The 19,279-nt window shown below is 40.9% G+C and overlaps 1 protein-coding gene across 24 annotated transcripts in view; it reads right to left on the minus strand.

The window, feature by feature from the left end:
• The window catches only part of TANC1 (tetratricopeptide repeat, ankyrin repeat and coiled-coil containing 1), a 259,413-nt gene that overhangs the window by 199,580 nt on the left and 40,554 nt on the right, over positions 1–19,279 (minus strand). The window lies entirely within an intron of this gene.

Raw genomic sequence — 19,279 nt, forward strand, 5'->3', positions numbered from 1 at the left:
ACACAGCCCTCAGCACTGCCGCTCACCTGGCACCTGCCTTCGGCCTCCTCCCACAGTCGACCCACACGCACCACTTCTCACCTACCTTGTGACATCTGTGAGTAAGTCTTTGAGTAGAGACCTTGAGCAGAGGGCTACACCTCTGTATGACCCATTACCCCTCTCCCCTACCCCTTCTAGCAGCAGAAGCCTACGCTCCCTTTGCCAAGCTGAGCAGAATTCCTAGGGCCAGAATACCTTCGGGGAGAAGGCATTTAATGAGTGAAAATACACCTGGCGCTCCTTTTACAGATTATAGAAACGCCTGCTCTCACCACATACCCCCCACAAACACCCTGTGGGGAGTTTCAGGCCCATCCCTAAGCATTTCTAGTCTCTAAACCAGGGGTTCTTAACAAGGGGTCCCTGAGCTTGAATTGAAATTCAAAAACACTCCTGTGGGGATGTGTTGGTGTGGGTGTGCTATGTTTATTAAATAATACAGTACATAATTATACACCTTTGTATTATTTTTGCCAGTCAGGTGTATATAATATAATTTGCATATAAAAATATTTGTATATTTGTATTCTTTTTGCCAGTCAGGTGTATTATTATACACGCCTGTCCATGAAACAAGAAAGGTGAAGAACCCCTGCTGTAAAGGGATACTGAGCCCAAGGAATAAATTCTGCACTGCCACATGTGCCTGTCTGAGCCACCAAATCTGGGGCAACCCAACCTCAAACATCTTCAAGCATCCCTATCCAGAACTGGCTATCAGGTGGCTTCATATTTACTGTGTGATAAATAACATTCAAAAGAAGAGTACTTAATGAATTTAATAGGAAGTTCTATAATATTAGGATTCATACTTGATTCAAGGAATTCCTTATCCATAATGAATTAAAAACAAAATCTATACCCATGTTCAAGCTCGTTCTTGAATATGCCACTCAAACCCTAAGACCTATTCATTTACAGAGAGGCTAAAATGACCTACCAGGATACTGAAACCTCTCTATTTAGGACTAGGCAGTTGGGGATCCCAGGCCTGGCCTGTTTCCAGCTTCCACAGCCCCCCTTACAGACAGCTGAAGCCTCTTGACCCTCAACACACAGACACACACAAAGACACACACAGACACACAGACACACACACAGACACACACACAGACACACCCCACCCCACCCCACCCCACCCCCTTCGCTTGCTGGCTGGCGCAACCCTGAAGGAATTCTTTTTTTTTTTTTAAAGATTTATTTATTTATTTAATTCCCCCCCCCCCCCTCCCCTGGTTGTCTGTTCTTGGTGTCTATTTGCTGCGTCTTGTTTCTTTTGTCCGCTTCTGTTGTCGTCAGAGGCATGGGAAGTGTGGGCGGCGCCATTCCTGGGCAGGCTGCTCTTTCTTTTCACGCTGGGCGGCTTTCCTCACGGGCGCACTCCTTGCGCGTGGGGCTCCTCCACGCGGGGGACACCCTTGCGTGGCACGGCACTCCTTGCGCGCATCAGCGCTGCGCATGGCCAGCTCCACACGGGTCAAGGAGGCCCGGGGTTTGAACCGCGGACCTCCCATATGGTAGACGGACGCCCTAACCACTGGGCCAAAGTCCGTTTCCCCCCCTGAAGGAATTTCTAGGATAGAGATGTAAACAGCTCTGGCCTAGCACAGAGACACAGTTCCAAGTTGTTCTTGCTGCTTAAAGAGCCCTGACCTTCTATCTAATGACTCAGCTTCCTCCTGCATCCCTGCAGACCCTCTGTTGACAACCTGCCAGTCCTGGGAGCTGAGGCCTGGGGCATAAGGCACTGCCTTTGATCTTGGCAATCCTCCAGGGAGTTGGGGGTCGATCCTGAACCCCAGGTCAGGTGGCATGGGTGCCCCTGCCAGGCTACTCTGATGTCCCAGAACCAGACCACAACCTGGTGGACAATCAGCCCTAAAGACCTGTGCCCTTTCTCCCTGGCACTCTGGACTTGTGCCCAGCTGCAGACACTGCCCCACCCCAGGGAGGGGAATGCCAGGCCCAGCAAGCCAGGCCCTTCCAGGAAATGACTCAGATCACAAAAAGCTGAGGGTCCTCTGGCTAGAACACAAGTCAGTCATGAGGTCTGGATCTTACCCCATCAAATATGTCAAAACAAAAACCCCAACAACAAAACATCCACAAAAAGGGAAACAGGATAGATCTTATCACTGAGAACTGAAGGCCCTCAAATTGATTTTTGGTCCCTCAAGCCACCACACCCTCTAGCACTATTACTCAGGTGAAAACTAAGGAAAAATCAGAGAAATGGCTGTGATTGTGTCTTCTCTGCATGGCAGAGGAATCAAAGGCTTCTTATGAACCACTTCACAGCTAACACCCATGGCTACTGAAATTAGAAACATGAAAATAAATAAAAGATTCTGCTTTCATAAGGAAATCAATTCAACTTCTAAACCCCCATTAACAAAGATAAATTTAAATGTGAATGTGTATCAATATCCTTTAAAATCAGACAACACGAAAAACTCGAGCTGACTCAAATGTCTTACACAAAATAACATGAAAAACAGCAACCTTTATTTTCTGGTCAAAGTTTTATTTTTGCAATACCTATCATTTTCTACAGAATCCTAGTATGTTCTGCCATCTACCTCTATTCTGTAGAAAGAATATACCCAACCTTGGCTTTATATCTTTGCTTTTTTATTTTGTTAACAATCTGGAAAAATCCAACCTTGCCATTTTTTCAACCCTGGGAAGGAATAATACACAGTCATTGAAAAACCAAAAGCAGTGTCAACACTTCCTGAGTGACACAGCTGCTGTGAGTGTCTAGTGAATAAAGTTTTTTGGGAAAATGTTTACTTCTCTCCAAAAGTACTCTCAAACATATTGAAGACATGGTCAAAAATAGTAAAGCTTTAGTAAAGCTTTAGTAAAGCAAGCACTAATCAATCACCTAGGTTGACGCATAGGAAACATGAGCTACGCAGTTGTCTGTGCCGAGAGCTGCCACCCGTCTTACTCTAGACATCCCCCGAGGGCCCCTCAGTTGGCCAGGCATCCCGTGGAGCACTGCCCAAGCTGCTGATTATGAACCTGAAGGGAAAAAAGGAAACAGACTCGGGAATTCAAATTCCTCTGGCTTCAAAGTTTCAGTGCTTCCGACTGCACCATTATGGTCCACATGCAAGGAAAGTATAAACAATACAGATTAGCATACAATTAAGGGCTAGAGATCACAATTCACAACAGGAGGAATGGAGAGGAGACAGGAAACCAAACAAGGCTCAAGTAGTCAAGGAAACTATCATAAAGGAGGGCAACCGAGGCCAAGCCCTGAAGGAGAGGCTCAGCCTGTGGGGACTGGAACAAGACCCGCATCTGGCTAAAGCCAAAAAGGCGTGAAGGGAACAGCTTTCAAAGGTTGCAGGGGTAGCATTATGTGGAACAAACTGCACACTTCCAACTCATGAACTAAACACTGCAATCTAAAAACTGAAGCAAACCCAAAGGAACTAAGCCATGTATCAGAGTACCCACAGCCCTCGTGATAGAAGTGTTCTCTAAATCCCAGAAAAAGCTTTGCTATCTGCAAATAAGCAGCATAAAAAGTTGTAAGGCAGGAAGCAGGTGTGGCTCAAGCAGTTGATTGCCCACCTCCCAAATGGAAGGTCCCAGCTTTGGTTGGTTCCTGGTACCTCCTAAAGAAGACAAACAACCAGCAAAAGAACAATGAGCAGACAACTAGCAAAAAAACAAAAAACAAAAAAACAAGCAGACAACAAGCAAAAACAAATGAGGAGGGGGCAGATGTGGCTCAAGCAGTTGAGCACCTGCTTCCCACATGGTAGGTCTCAGGTTCAGTTTTGGTGTCTCCTAAAGAAAGAACAGACAACAAGCACAAACAATAAATACAAACAAGAAGCAAAAACAACAAGCAAAAAGACAAGGGAAGACCTGGGGGCAGAGTCCTCCACTGGAGCCAGTCTGAATTAAATTAAAACTATTAGAAATAAGATCTTTTAAAATTACATAACATTCCTAAAGCAAAGAATAAAAATATGGTATTAGATGGGAAACGGACTTTGGCCCAGTGGTTAGGGCGTCCGTCTACCATATGGGAGGTCCGCGGTTCAAACCCCGGGCCTCCTCGACCCGTGTGGAGCTGGCCATGCGCAGCGCTGATGTGCGCAAGGAGTGCCGTGCCACGCATGGGTGTCCCCCGCGTGGGGGAGCCCCACGCGCAAGGAGTGCGCCCGTGAGGAAAGCCGCCCAGCGTGAAAAGAAAGTGCAGCCTGCCCAGGAATGGCGCCGCCCACACTTCCTGTGCCGCTGACGACAACAGAAGCGGACAAAGAAACAAAAGCAGACAAAGAAACAAGACGCAACAAATAGACACCAAGAACAGACAACCAGGGGAGGGGGGGAAATTAAATAAATAAATAAATCTTTAAAAAAGAAAAAGAAAAAACCATCTCTCATTGGGGAGTGGATGCAGCTCAGTGGTTGAGCACCTGCTTCCCATGTACAAAGTCCTGAGTTCAATCCCTGGTACCTCCTTAAAAAAAAAAAAAAGGAAGTCAACAACAAATAAAAATGAAAAATATAATATGTAATTTAAAAAAAAAAAATATGGTATTAGAGTAAAGCTCCATTTAGCCAACATCCCTGAAAAATTAGGTGTACTAAATGAATTCATCTTTTAGTTAGTGAAACTGTTCCCTTTTAGTATAAAACTGTTAATGGGGGAAATCTGTATATAGACTATGTATTTGGAAATTATGCTTATTTTCTTGTGTAATAATGGGACAAAGGTGGGGGGTTCAAAGGTTAGAGATGCATACTGAAGTATTTACAAGTGAAATTACATAATGTCTGAGATTTTATAAGCATTGTTTTAAAATGATCCAACCATTAAAAACAATGTGAGCTAGTAACAAGATTGACAGTATGTTGATATTTGTGAACTGGTTGAAGGGTCCATTATTCTATGCCTCACTAATTGTAAGTTTTTGACAATTTCTCTTTTTTTTTTTTTTTGAGGTACTGGGGCCAAGGATTGAACCTGGGACCTCATATATAGGAAGCCAGCACTCAACTGAGCTACATTTGCTCTCATGTTTTTGACAATTTCTACAATGGTTTCCCTTGGCTACTAATTTGGAGTAAAATTCATTCTAAAATTTGCTACCCTATACTAGTCACACTATTGGCCTGAGTGACAGACTAGCAAGAGCAGCAGCTGAGAAAGGACCTGACAAGCAGTGGCCCCTCCCAGGAATCTAGACACATCCCCTCCATCAGCCTACAAGTCTTCAATAATGAAAGTAGCTATATCAATACTTCAAAAAGTTATTGTGAGGAAGTAAAATAATCTGGTGGTTTTCAAACCTATTTTTAAGTAGCATAACTCTTTTATTTTGGAAATGACTAAGAATTCTCTTTGGGTACATGAGAGGGTATTAAATTTGGGGGAAAAAAATCACATTTATCTCAAATTCAGCAATTCCTGCAGTCAATTTCAGTTATATTAAAGTTAAGATTAAATTAAAAATTACTATTTTATTATAAATGCAGACAATCTCTGAACGATGCAATTACCTTTTGTATTTTTTAAAAATTTCTACAGTAAAAAGATTACTTTTTCATCAAGAAAATGCCTTGATAAAGAGGAGCCTTAGTGATCTGATTTTCATTTGAATGAGGGAAGAGTGAGAACACTGCCCTAATGCAGCTCCCACCCACCCAACCCCCAAACAAGGATTTGGAAACCACTGATGTGTATCAAAATGTATGATAAAAGGTCAAATATTAGATATATGTGATGATTACTGTATCATTCATATGTAAATTACTTGTTTTAAGTAAAAAATTCTCCTTATACTTACACTGTTGTCTGTAAGATGATGAGATAACCAGGTTTAGGGTTGTATGCTAATGAGGTAGACCTGGGTGTCTTTTCTTAGCTACACAATAGATTATACAAATTCACACCAGTACTAGTGAACCATTTCAAATACCCTGGTAATTATTATGTAGTTCAGAAGCTGTCTGAGCATACTACACTTTAATTTTACCAAACCCAATGTGATGGTTTGAAGTTGTATCTCAGAAAAACATGTTCTTAAAGCTAAAACTTACCAATTGTGGTAGGATCTTTTGACCAGACTGCTTCAATTAAAGTGTGGCCCATCTCATTCAGAATGGGACTTCATCCTATTACTGGAGTCCTTTATAAATGGAATGAATACAGAAAGAAAGAGAATGCCATAGAAACAAGAATGTGAAAGCAATGAAATCCACGAAGAGAAAGGAAAGACCAGTAGATGCTGCCATGTGCCTTGCCATGTGACAGAGGAGCCAAGGATCACTGGCAGCCAGTCTTCAGGAAGAAAGCATCACTTTGATTATGCCTTGATTTGGGCATTTTTTCAGCCTCAAACTGTAAGCTAATAAATTCCCACTGCTTAAGCCAACAGATTTCATGGTATCTGCTTTAAGCAACCTAGAAAACTAAAACACCCTGTTTAGCCACAGATGATAGAAAGATAAAAGTGGAAGCATTATGGTATCTAGAAAAAGATACCATACCATTCCAAAAGCTTTGTTTCCAAGCAGATTCTGATTACACCACTCAAAAGGTATGTATGTTCCAAGAGTTCAGGCAATAGATTTGTATGTCCTAAAGTGTTTTGGCTACACTATAAAACCAATATATGACTTTAAATAAGTATCTTAAATTTGTTGTCCCTGAGCAGCTTCATATGCAACATTAGCAAATTAGATGATGCTCAAGTCCTTCAGGTTCTAAAATTCAATCTAAATTCACAGATTCATTATTGACTGGCTCCAAATTAAAAGAAACAAGGCATGTAAAACCCTTAACACAGCGGCTAGCACATAATAGTCAGACCATAAATGCTAAGGTGATTCAGGTCTATATATGTTCTACACAACCATATATTTTTTTCAATTTTCTTTGTTTCAATTTCTTTCTAAAGGAAAGAAAGCGGGGGGAAAAACCCTACTTTAAAGTTCTATTTTATCAGTCCTGTTAAATCAAAGGGGCCCAAAATGAAACAATAAATTATGAAGCTCTGCTATGAAAGGATAGGAGCCTCTCAGCATCACCTGGTTTTGTTCTGTTTTAAATTAGACTCTCAGTGAACCGTTGGCAGCACACAGGAACAAATCACCAGTGCTGTAAAGGCTCATACACTCAGCACACACTGACTGAAAATTGCCACATGCAAGTTGCAACTGAGGAGGCAAAGATCAGCAAGACCCTGCCCCTGGGTCCAAACGATGGCAAGTGATGAGTGTCCCCAGGGTACGAGGAGTTGAGGGGCCTGGACAAAGGTTATCCTGATAGCCCTAGAATAGAGGTCTGAAACTAACGGGCCACAGGTATTCTTTGTGGCCCACATATTTGTTTGTTGGATTTTTAATAGGTTGCACACTTAGAAAGCAGACGGTTCCATTTACGTGACGATTTCCAGCTTCTGTAGAAAACTAGGGGAAGTACTGAGCACACATTCCTGCTCATCAACAATCCACAGCAGCACCTCCTTCCAGCTCTCCTTGATAATTAGCCCCAACCCGAAGGCTATTTGCTGCTTTGGGGCTGTTTTCATTTCCCAGCCCATTGCATCTTTGCCTAGCCAGTAGCTCTAAGGAGTTTGGCTCTGGAGCAGACTTCTGAGCTGGAATCCCAGTTCTGCCCCATGCTACCCATGTTGTCTTGGGCAAGTAATTCCTCTCTGTCCTCAGTTTCCCAACTGCAAAACTGGCGCATGCCTAGTGCCTACCTCCTAGGGCTGGTGTGAGGATGAATACCTGTAAATGCTTAGAGCTGCACCTGATACCCAGTAACTGTTCTATAAATATAAATGTTACTGCCTCCTGGCCCCTGAAGGCATGAGTTTCAAACTTTATCCACAGCTTTAATATTCTAAAGTTATCTACCAAATTATTTCACGATCAAAAAGAAAATTGCATACAGTGAAAGCTATGCACACACAACTTAAGACTTACTTAGAGCCTACAGAATCTGGTCCATTGCTCTGTGCTAGAATTACATTGTTAATGATCCTGATGACTCCAAATGCACTATGACTTCATGTTCTCAAAAGCCACATATTGCATATCCCATCATGGTTTGGGAAGAACAGTAATAACTATTTTAACAGCTGTGCAGCACAACATTGGGCTTTCTTTTCAATCTAAAGGTCTCACAGGAATGCATCTGTAGCAAATGCAGTATGGGGCCAGTGGGATCAACTTTTAGTACCTGTCTACAGCAGTTAGCTGTTCTTCCCTCATTATTAAATGTTCCACACAGACTCCTCATTCTCTCTTTTCTCTCAACAAATATACGAAATGGGAGACTTTCTGACAAACACTGTGGCTGCATGTGAACTGTGGGATGCTACACATCACTGACAAGAGGTTTTGCTCTCCATGCCTGTTCTATGATAATATTCATAGAATGTGCATGCACACACTCATGCATGCACACATGAAGAACCTGCCTGGCTAGAAATCAACATGCACTTAAGAATATCCCAAGCAGAGTCTTAATTTTAAATTTCTATGTGTTGCCACTGTCAAAGGTTTTTAATTTTAAAAAAGTATGTAAAATATAATCAAATTTACAACAACTTTAAAACTGCAATAATCTGTGAAAAACAAGATATATCTGGTATATATTTGCATTCTTCCAACTGAAAACCACCACAAGCATTTATTCCCTAACACATATTGGTCTGGCCCCTGAGAGTTTACAATCATGAGTCAGGCAGACTGACCTAGCTCTCTCCAGAAGAAACTTCACTACTCTCGGGTATTGCTTAAATAAACAGTTGCATTTTTGACACAAATGTATGTTTGACCTAAGAGATCCTTCGAAATATTATTGAAAATTCAAAGTGATTCAGAATAGTATATTTTATCTTTTAAATATTACATTCTGAGTACCAACCTAAACTTGAGTTAAGAGTACTACCTACCATCTTAATTTCTTATTTCCACTGCTGCTGCCTGATAAGAGACCAACTGTCCAAGTGGCTATATATATTGGACAGTTGGTCTCTTATCTATCTATCTATACCTTCAAATACTAGTCATTTTTCCTGGCATTTTCTAAAAATGGAAAAGATCATAATCAAAGTGCACATTTTATTTTTCTTCAAAAAAAAAAACCAACGTGTACACCAACTGACATGTATTTTTATACTCCAGGGATCAAAACAGGTGAAGATAAGTGTTTTTAAAATTCAGTGAAAAACAGCCTTAAGCATAACTGTCTCCATCTACAATCCAGATCTATAAACCAGAATGGAAGGACCGCAGAATGGCAAAATCTAGAAAACTTCAATCTACAAGCCAGAATGAAAGCAAAGTGTAAGGCACAGAGTAGCTATTTCTTTGGTCTTCCCTGACCATGCTGCCTAAAAACCAAACAACAAATACATATTAAGCAGGGCAGGGAAAACCACTGATCTAGAAGACGGAAAGAGACTGTGACCCCAGATCTGCTGCTTACCACCATGTGGCGTGCGCCTCAACACAATCGAGTCCTCGGGGGTCTCACCTATAAAGTAGAAATAACACTATACCCATGCAAGTATCCTGCAAATCCACCACAAACTACTAAGTAGTGCCAGTCAGCATCGCCCAGCACAGTGACATTATAGAAGAAACTAAAACCCCAGTGTCTCCTTCAAATATCTTACCACCAACTGGCATGGGGAATATACAATGCATTGTAAACTTGCCACTATGTTATAAGTCAGAACCAAGTAGGTGTAAAACAAAGTATTAAATTCTTTGCTTATTAGTTAAGAAAAAAAGTAGAGTCAATTTTTAAGAAAGGACTTTTCTCCCAGGACAAATGGAGAGGATTTTATAAATATTCTCATGTTCTACAAAGTTTGGGTACATCAGGATATGTTATCATCTGTGTCTCACCCCCTTGGGACATAATTTTACTTCAGGAATAGGATGCCAATGTCCTGCTTTGTCCACCAAACAGAATACAATATGCCTTCAATATGTCAGCCTGTTTCATCCTCCCTAAAGATATAATTGATTTTCAACATTTTATGCTCCAATTACTGCTCCAACTCAAAAGCAGATTGGAACAAGTTCATATTTCAAATGCACCTTCTTTAAAGTAGAAAAGGAGTGATCACAACAATCAACGAATTGTCTTCAATTTTTCTTGGAGGAGAGTCATTTGCTTACCACCTTCTCCAGTTTCCCTGTGACTTATACATATACCTCACGTGTCAGAAAAGATAAAGAACTTATACAACCTGGCTGAAAAATAGAACCACAAACACTATGAGTAACAACCAGAGAAGAGTTTTTCTTTATTTAGAATGTTGAAAAAGCAGCTATTACAATCCACTAGAAACAGAATTAGGACCAATGTCAAAAACTAAAAGCTTAAAATTCCCTTAAAAAAAAAAGAGTTAGATATTTAGGTCATTGTATTTTTAACCACAGCCTCCTAAATGACCTGAATATCCCAACTACTCTAAATGACAAGTTTTGTGATTCCTATGAATAATTTAGTTGGTCCAATTTGTTTTACTTGTTGAATTAAAATGTTACCTTAGTAACTGACAAGCCAAGTGCCCACAAGAATTGTCAGTCTGAGTATCTGCCCTCCTATCAAAAAAAAAAAATACTGTGTGAGGGGAAAGAATACCTAAAAAACTGGGTCTCTCATATGGCAGTCTTCAATAGCCATGATGGAAAGTGGCAATTTTTGTTTACATGAAATCTTCTCCCAAAGAAACTTGAAAAGTATCAAGGTATTTTAGGGTAAAGGCATGCGTTTGAATTCAGTTTCTGAAAGACATTGCCCAATCACTTACCAATGACTTTCTTAGGACACTGAATAAATAATACATGCCAGAATATTTTACTTTGTCTTCTACTAAAATGGAAACAACCTCAGCTGAACAACACAGTTAAGCTTTTTTTTTTTTCCCTAATCCAACTTCAGTATCTCAGGTAGAAGGAAGCCAGTTTACCCAGAATGATATTGGCCTTGGTGACAGAGAACAGTGTCCATCCTGGGCTTCTCTCCTGGCCCTTTCCTAGAAGCACAAGAGAAGCCTGGAAACATAAATTAGGACAGGGGTCCAGTCCATAGCTCCTTCTTGGGTGCCAAGCTACCTCTGGGTGCACACACTTAGATCTTCTTGAACATTCTACTTACATGCCTTGGTGGTCCAGCACTGCCTCCAGGAAGGCAGGCAAGCCTTTCCACTGTGTAATCTAGTATCAGAAAGCTCACTGTTGACACATTTTGAAGTTACATTCTCCTATATCACTTCTTTCATTTTGTAAAAAGGTGAGTGAATTCAATATGTCTTCTTTCTCCCATGAAATATGGTTCAGAGCACAGAACGAATGGGAAATCTCAGGTGTTGTTTATTACCATCCCCAACCTCTCAATCCAAAATATGAGTAGTTTCTCTTCCAGGGGTATAATTTGAGATCTTGCTATCTTTAAAAAGTTTATTTTACTTTGCAGTAACCCGTGAGACAACAGAACAATTCTAATACCTCAAACACAGACTTTTTATTTCATTCAAAAATTTTAACAAATCACTTACTAGTATGACCAATTTTCATTGTATTCTAGCTCAACCACTTGTTAGTGGTAGCTACTTAGCTTGTCCATGTTACCCACCCTTATGGTTATATATAATCACGTATAATGACACAGAGCAAATGAAATAATGATTAAGATAATTATTGTGCATATTATACACAGAGCACCGGGAACATATGAAGTGTTGAATAAATTTCACCTCCACTATCCTCATCTACACGAAATGAACACACTCACTTAGAACCAGAAAGGGCTTTAAGAGATTTAAAGCAGCTTTTCTTTCCTTTTCTTATGAGGAAATTGGGACCTAATATGAAAAAATGATCTGCCAAGGGTCATAAAGAGAAAATTTTTTTAAACTCTTCATTCATTTCTATAAGCTTATAGTTCTGAACGTTGTTCCCTTCCCAAATTCTTGAAATAGGATTTGGCAGATTATAATCTATGAACTAGAGCCACATGTTAGGGTTAAATCCTTTTTTACCAACAAATTATGGTAAGGAAGAGTCTCAGGAAAAGACGCCCACAGCTTCTCAATCCAGGGTGAGAAGGAGCACTGATGCATTCCCCTAATGAATGTTTCTGGAATCAGCATAACTTTTCGGTGACTCATTCTCTTAATGAGTCCACTTTTCTCAAGGATTCCCAGTAACTCTAAATCCTTATTTTATCAGTGTTTAATTCTATTCCTGTCACTTCTAAGGATTTGCCAACTAAGACACAAATCAACAAATTATTTATGAAAGTGACTAAGCCCTTTCTATGTAAAATTAAAGATAGGAATACTTACTACTGGAGTTGCCTGCATACCGTTATGATTATCAGTTAAGTTTTCCGGGGCTGCATACTGCCAAAAACTAGGTACACCTCCTTATCCCATCTTTCAAGAGAACGTTCACAAGCGAATGGAAAGTACCTACCAACTACAGCCCACACTTGCCATTTCTTCTGGCCCACCAGTCCATCCTATTTCCACAACAGGTTTTTTTGTTTTTCACTTTCTCTCTCTCTCATGAAATGCTTCTGCTGAAGATACTCCAGAAACACTTAGCTATTTGATTTGGAGATAATCAATAGGATGTCATCATTGTTGAAGTGCTATCAAATTCCACCCTCATCCATTACTAAATACATAGTTTTGAACACTTTCAAAAGAAAATGAAGTTTTGGGCAATCTACCATTTATTTCTATAGCCTGCTTTTGGTTCTTCAATAAACTACAATTTGAATTCTAAATCTGTCTGAAATCTCCAACACATCACAGTTTTTAAGCCCAGCCTCAGATCAAGAAGAAAATGTGGTCAACCGACCCCAACATACTCCCCAGTACATTCGCATTCATGATCACTCACTGGTCTGAGGTGGTGACTACTGTTGCAAGGCTCAGGAATTCCACCTGTGGAGTCCTGTTACAAGACAAGAGTTAGCAGCAAAGTACCTGTTAATTTGATAGTCTCACCTCATGTATTTTCTATTCAGAACAGGTCAAGTATTTAATAATCTTAGAAAATGTTAATTTGTGGGGAAACTAACCCTAGTTTACCAGCAAATATTCCACAATAACAACAGTAAGCATGTCCTACTACAGGGCTCTCCCCTACCTTCCTGGAATTTTCAGCCGCCCTCCACCCTAGGTGCTTCACCGATCCCACCCCACTAGGCCTGGGAGCTGGGATGAGAGTCACCTCACTATCTCCCCACACCTTCTGTCAAGGTCAAATCCAGCATTTTCATCTTTTTTTCCACTTTCCCCCTTCCAAATGATTGAATTGGCCTCCTTAACACTCAACGTATGCGTATTCCTTTTTCAAAAAGCAATTTTGCATACCTTCTGCATGAACTATATTTTTTCCTCTATTCCAGCGTAATCAGTTATGAGAAAGTGATGTGACAATTCTAATAGGTGCGCTTTAACTCGTATGAGTTTGGCCTGTGATCACCTGACCAACATTTGTAGACAGATGGCCAAGGATAGCTTTTTGGTTTACTCCCCCAAAACTTCCCACACTCAATCTGCACAGTTTACCTCGCTTTCAGTTTCTCATCCACATATCACTCCAAAAACTAGCAAGCTCTCCTTCAAAAACTGGTGTGTTTCTCTCAGTCTTTCAAACTAGCTATCTCAAAAGTGGGGGGGTGCAAGGGATGTAGAAAGAAAACAGTCTAATCACGTTTACTTTTCTCATCCTTTTTATTTCTATTTTGAGTATTTTATCATGCAAATAACTGAGTGCAGAAATATGTGATTATAATTCATAAATATACAAATGTGGCAGATGTGAGAAAAAAGGCCATGTCAAAAAAGTTTGAAGGGAAGCTGATATGGCTCGACTGATAAGAGTGTCCACATGTCCACCTACTACATGTGAGGTCCAGGGTTCAAACCCAGGGCCTCCTGACCCGTGTGGTGAGCTGGCCCTCACACGGTGCTGATGTGCGCAAGGAGTGCCATGCCACACAGGAGTGTCCCCCACGTAGGGAAGCCCCACATGCAAAAGGTGTGCCCTGCATTGAGTCGCCCCGCACGAAAAAAACACAGCCTGCCCAGGAGTTGCGCCACACACACAGAGAGCTGACACAGCAAGATGATGCAACAAAAAGAAACAAAGATTCCCAGTGCCGCCGAGAATGCAAGCGGACACAGAAGAACACACAGCGAATGGACACAGAGAGCAGACAGCAGGGGAGACGAAGGGGAGAGAAATAAAAAAATAAATAAATCTTTGAAAAAAAAGAATGGACAGTGAATGGACAGAGAGCAAACAATGGGGGGGAATAAATAAATAAATTTTTTTTTAAGCTTGAAGACTACTAGTCTAAACAAGAATCCTTTCTCATAATACACTTTATTGGTGCCCCATGAGTAATTCCTACTAAAATGTTGTATTCTAGTTACTTGGCAAACAAAATGTTTTGTTTTCATATGTGTTTAGACAATAACATCTTATTACTATAATCAGACTTTAGATTGCCCTCTCAGCTTTCCTATTCTATCTCTGAATTACAATTTCTCATCAAATCTACTTTTAAAGACACTCTCACAGTATTTAAAAAAAACATTTTGTCTTTACCTCAAAATTAAGATTAGGTAAGCAATGAAACATTCTTTTATTATTCCAACTCCTCCCCCCCGGGTGGAGAAATTACTGTTGTAAATCCTAAGACACCTCTAATACCGCTGTAAATAATATATTTAACAAGGAAGCTCTGAAGACGAACCACTATTATCTGTGCCATCCAATTTCTGCATCTATCTGTTGTCAAGGTATTAGCAGTTATTACCTTGGGCAGGCAATTCAACATCTCTGGGCCTTGGGTTTTTCATCTGCACTGAGTGTGCTCATCGGTGCGCCTACCATGACCCAGGAACTGTGCTAGGTTGAGAGATGCAGACGTGAACAAAAGACAAAACACCGCTTTCACATGAGACTGTATAGCATAGCAAACTTCATGTGAAATATGAACAGGGGTAAAACTGCATATAAGACTGTTTTTCTTTGAAAGAGAACAAATGTATCTTAATGACACACGATGTTAAAATCAGGCAAAAAAGACAACCAAACCAATGAACCTTGAAGACATTATGCTGAGTGAAATAAGCCAGACACAAAAGGGCAAATACCGTATGTTCTCACTAACATGAACTAAATATGAAGAATAAACATATAGAGTTAAAACCTAGAGTACAGGTTATTAGGAGATAGGATGAGGACTGAGAAGGGGTACTGATGCTTAATGAATATATAATTTTTAATTAGCTTGATTATAAACGTGTGGAAATGGATAGAGTCAATGGTAACACATAGTGAGTGTAACTAACATAGCTGGTTTATAAATGGGATGTGGCTTAAAGGGATAGTCTGTGAACTGAAAGAAAGCTAGAAAATAATCTAGGAACTGAATAACAGTGAAGCTGGAGATAGATGAGGATAGTGGTTAAAAGTACAAATACAAGTATGTTCTTCCATGAACTAGAACAAATGTATATCATTATTACATGGTGATAAGAATATGGTGATACATGGGAAAAATACAATTAATTTAATTTATGGACTATAGTTAGCAGCAATATTGTAATAATTTCTTGCATCGGTGTCAAAGAAGGTACTATATCAATGCTAAGAGTCAATAATAAAGGGGTATGGGATTTTTTGTTTGCACTAAGGAAAAAGTTCAAAAAATTACTAAGGCAATGACTGCACAACTCTGATGAAAGTGGGAGCCACGGAGTGTACACTTTGGATGGATTGTACAAGGCATGTATAACACAGTGAACCATGTGGTGGAAGAAGGACTGTGGTTAACAGTACAAACAGTGTTCTCATGAACTATAACAAATGAACAATAGTAATACATGGTGTTAATTGGGGGGGGTATGGAAAAAATATACCAAATGTATGCTATAGCCCATAGTTGGTGGTAATAGTCTGATGATGTTCTTTCATAATCTGTTACAAATGTTCCACACAATGTAATGTGTTGGTAGAGGAGTGGTATATGGGAATTATGCACATTACACGTGATTGTATTTTTTGAGTTCACAACTTTTCTAATAAATATATACATAATACAACCAAAGCAAACTATGAACAGTAGCGTATAGCAACATATTAATCTTCCATTATGGGTTAAAAATATATGTATATACTAAGTAAAAGAAACTAGACAAAAAGTATTACATATGGTTTGGCTATCTATACAAAATATAAATACAAATAAATTAGAGAGATGGAAACAGAATAGCAGCTACGTAAGGCAGGGGAAGCATAGAGAGATTGACAGGTGCTTATTAAAGGGTAGAGTTTTTTGTCTGTTTTTCATACCATTGTTGTACACTTTGGATGGATTGTATGCTTCATGAATATATAACAGTAAAACTGATTTTAAATAAGAAAGCATGCTCTCATGGAGCATATTAGTTAATATACCTGGAAGGCAAGTGGCACAGAAGATAAGTGCTCATTATAATTATTTTCCCAAAACTCAGGGCTACTTTAGAGCCATCATTACCTTGTTTCATTTTCAGTTTAAGACAAAGTTGTCTATTCTACCTAGTCCGGATCTGTTTCTTAGGAGGTGAAAAAAAAAAAAACTGAAAAGGTGACAGTTAAATGATGAATCAGAATTTGAGCTAGCAAGCGTATACATACACATTCTACTTTTCCTTGAAAAGAACTCTTGTAACACTCCCTAAATCCAGCCAGCTATTGGGGTTGACACGTTGAGCCAGGAATGAGGCTGCGCAGAGGACTTGTGATGGATAGCATCCTGCCACGCTGGGGATCCTCCCGGCACTTTCCACAGCGCTGATGAAGGTCTGTTCACACCTGGAGGTTACAGTTGATCTGCCGTCTGACAGCTGCAAAATTTAACTGCAGTGCAACTTAATCCCTCACGATGCCGACCTCCAGGCTGCCCTTACAGGCCCTGCCATGAGAACGCCTTATTATTTATTCATAGTTATTATATAATCACGGACCACGCTCTCCACAGTCACCACTGCCACACAGAAAGCTCTGCTCGAGCAGAGCCTGCCTTTCACCGCAGAATTTAAACCCACTAGCAGGAGGATAAAAGAATTCCACTGAATCCAAAGTAAACACGTGAAGTAAAATGATAACAGGAACTCCCAAGAGCGCTTGCACTTCCCTTATGAACAGCTTAGATCACTTCACAAACACCTCACTAAATTCAAACAGCTGAGACAGGCCCCCAGCTCCATCCACCCTGGGGGTAACAAATACCACTGGCCACCACTGAAGGCGTTTTAAGTTACAACCTCAGAAAAGCCACAGGAGGCCGGGTAAAAAAAAATCTACTTCCTGACATATAGATCTCATACCACTCTGCTACGAAAGTAAATCTGCAGCAAAATGTATGCGAGGTGGTGATGTCTACCAAGCCAGGTACTTGGCCATGATCTGACCTTACCCTCGGGATCTGCACTGTCAGCGTGAGAATAATATTAAATCCTCCGCACCATCTCCTCCTCCCACGTATATAACCTAAATTGAGTAGCAGGCTGCTGACTTCAGGTTCATCCAACAGTACAGAACCCCCTCGGGCAACCTGGCAACAGGAGGAAGATTAGAAAGGGATACAGACTGAGCCCCATCTCTGCGCTGTCCCACCTCCAACCCCCTACAGGTCCCAGTCTGGGGAAAACCTTCTGCTCACAAGACTGTAGATGGCACAGACATCTCCACATTGGGCCCTTATGCTTCTCTGTAACTCCCAGCCCCTTTCCTAGGCCAGGTCAGTGCCACCTGGACTTTGCACCTGCTCCAACACAGCAGGTCCCTACCATGGACCGCTCATCCCCGTGGCCTAACCGCTTCCCCATACACCCACCCTTCCCTCCTCCATCAGCAGTTTTCCATCCCGGTTTCTCCCTCTGTCAACAATCCCCTTTCTCTACCAGATCCTCTGGATCTTCTTTCCACAGTGAAATTCCCAAGGGTCAAGGGGAAGGGCTTTAGCGTCAGAGAGAATCCAGCCCCCACTGATTTCTGGATGTATGACCTGGGGCAAATGGTCTAATCTCTTTAAACCCCAGATTCCTCTCTGGACAACAGGGCTTATCTCATCTCTAAAAGTGAGGATTAAATGAAAATACACATAAAGCATTTAGCAAAATCCCCAGCATACATTCAAATATTTAATCAGTTTCCATTTTCTAAGGAGAAATGTTTCATAAAGGGTAGCGATTATCAATCACTCTCTTCCTCTACCCCTTTTACAGGTCCTCCCTCCCCCACCTGGAGGCCTCGGCCGAGGTGGGCTGCAGGCTGAACGTTAATAAATGACCGCAGTTACCGCGACTATTTTCATTATTACTACACGACTTCTAATCCTTGGCTTTCTGGACCAAGTTGGCCATTCCCAGCGCCACAAGTCCAGAGTCGGAGGTTACAACCCAGAGCTCTTGCCTGATGACCACACCCGCCCGTCCTGCCAGCTTTCCCTCACATCCCCTCACTCCCATGGTCTGGCTCTTTGATGTCCCTTCCCTCCCTCTCCTTCCTCAGCTTCTCTAACACTCCACCCACAGGAAAATCTCTGAAAACTGAGGCTGCACTCTTGACATGGCGAAGACTCAGGGCCTGGCACAGAGGTGGGCTGATGGTGTGATAACAACAGGATGGGTACAGCGGGCCCGGCACTCTGCTCTGAAATGCTGTTAATATTAATTAAGATCCACAGTCGGCCACTTACACATAGGATACATAAGTACGTTTTTTTCCTTCTGATCAAGACTGGTTCCGTCCCCTCCCCCACTGCCTTCCCAGAACAAATCTTCCTTTGATGAAAGAAAAAACCAGGAACAAAAACACAACTTCCTCCTCAGCAGAATCAGAAAACCCAAAATAGCAGGACAGTTTATGAAAAATATTCAGCTGACACAGACTGGGGTGGGGATAAATGCAGTTGTCCGAGCTTAAAGAAGGAAGTTTACTTTGGATGGCTATTTGGGGGACGCAACAATATTCAAGTACTAAACAAGAAAGTTGACCAAAATAATTAAGTCTGAGGTCTGTTTATAAAAGTAAAGGAGGAAAAGGAAACTGCTAACAACAGTGGAAATTTCCTCAGTCCAGTTTTACTTCTGGTATGGCTACTATACTCATTCTCAATACTAACTTATAATTTAATTTATAGCGAGTGATTTCAAAGGGC

This window comes from Dasypus novemcinctus, chromosome 7, assembly GCF_030445035.2.
Source record: "Dasypus novemcinctus isolate mDasNov1 chromosome 7, mDasNov1.1.hap2, whole genome shotgun sequence".
Taxonomy (NCBI): domain Eukaryota; kingdom Metazoa; phylum Chordata; class Mammalia; order Cingulata; family Dasypodidae; genus Dasypus; species Dasypus novemcinctus.